The sequence below is a fragment of the Gossypium arboreum genome, chromosome 8 (genome assembly GCF_025698485.1).
Source record: "Gossypium arboreum isolate Shixiya-1 chromosome 8, ASM2569848v2, whole genome shotgun sequence".
NCBI classification, from domain to species: Eukaryota; Viridiplantae; Streptophyta; class Magnoliopsida; order Malvales; family Malvaceae; genus Gossypium; species Gossypium arboreum.
In genome coordinates, this window is record NC_069077.1 from 22,374,781 (window position 1) to 22,376,375 (window position 1,595).

The 1,595-nt window shown below is 38.2% G+C and overlaps 1 non-coding gene across 1 annotated transcript; it reads left to right on the forward strand.

The window, feature by feature from the left end:
- Nucleotides 1-801: 801 nt before the first annotated feature.
- Nucleotides 802-908, forward strand: LOC128279975 (small nucleolar RNA R71). Its single transcript, XR_008270159.1, has one exon. It is a non-coding gene; the product is annotated as a small nucleolar RNA R71 (small nucleolar RNA).
- Nucleotides 909-1,595: the final 687 nt, after the last annotated feature.

A 1,595-nucleotide genomic window follows, 5' to 3' on the forward strand; every position in this document is an offset into this window, starting at 1 on the left:
TCTGTCAACTTCTTGTCATGGCTTCTTTACAGATTTAGCTAACACTTTCTCACTCCTTAGTGTAACTGCTTTGACATGCTCTTTTGGATTGGGTTTGGTGTTACTAGGTAGACTTCCTGATAGTCTTTCTGAAATCATCTTAGCCAGCTGTCCAATTTGATTCTCAAGCCCTTGGATCGATACTTGCTAATTTTTAAGTGCAGTTTCAGTGTTCTGAAAACGAGTTTCCGCTACTGAAATAAATTTTTTCATCATCTCCTTAAGGTTCGGCTTTTTCTCTTGTGGTAAGGTTGTTGTTGGAAGCCTGGAGGGGGTGGTGGTCTCTGATACCCTTGGCCTCCCCATGAGAAATTTGGGTGGTTCCTCCAACCTGCATTGTAAGTGTTACTATAAGGATTATTTTGAGGTCGAGTATTATTACCCATATAACTCAATTGCTCGTTTTTCATGTTGTGGCCATAGGGTGGGTATTCTGAATTGCTCGTTTCACCTCCATTTGCATCGCACTGCATTACTGTATGAACCTGTAGAGAACCAAGTAAACCATCATTTTTTCTATTCAAAAGTTCTACTTGATTAGAGAGCATAGTGACCAAATCGACGTTAAAAATGCTGACCGCTTTCATCGGCTTTGTCCTCATAACTTGTCACTGATAATTATTCAGTGACATCCCTTCTATAAATGCATAAGCCTCTTCAGGTGTCTTATTATTCATAGTCCCACCAGCAGCTGTGTCAATTATCTGTCTGGTTGAAGGATTCAGTCCATTGTGAAAAGTTTGAACCTGTAGCCAAAGTGGCAACCCATGGTGAGGGCACCTTCTCAATAGATCCTTGTATCTCTCCCATGCATCATAGAGTGCTTCTAAATCCATTTGCACAAAAGAAGAAATATCATTCCTTAATTTAGCCGTTTTAGCTGGTAGAAAGTATTTAAGCAAAAAACTTTCGGTCATTTGTTCCCAAGTGGTGATTGATCCTCATGGTAACGAGTTCAACCATTGTTTAGCCTTATTCCTTAATGAAAAGGGAAATAACCGAAGGCGAATGGCATCGTCAGAAATGCCATTGATCTTAAAGGTGTCGTAGAATTCTAGAAAATTTGCCAAATGAGTGTTTGGATCCTCGTCCTGCAAACCATCAAACTGAACAAAATGTTGTATCATTTGAATCGTGTTAGGTTTCAGTTCAAAATTATTTGTAGCAATAGTAGGTCTAACTATACTCGATTCAGCTCCTGTTAAACTAGGTTTAGCATAATCATACATAGTACAAGGAGTAGGATCCTGAATTACTGGGTTCACAACAGCCACAGGAGGTAGCGAATTATTATGATTATTAGCCATCTCCTCGGTTGTGGTTTGAATATCGTCCTCTTGCCCTTCCTCTATGTATCTTAGGCTTCGCCTTATCTCTCTTCAGTTTCTGCGAGCTGTGCTTTCAATCTCACTATAAAAAAGTAGAGGTCCTGACGGGTTTCTTCTAGTCATAAACTATAAAAACCTGTCAGAAGTAAATAAAAGAAAGTTTAGTGATATAAACAAAATTAAAATAAAAATTAAATTGTAATAAAATAAATGGCTAAAGTAATAAAA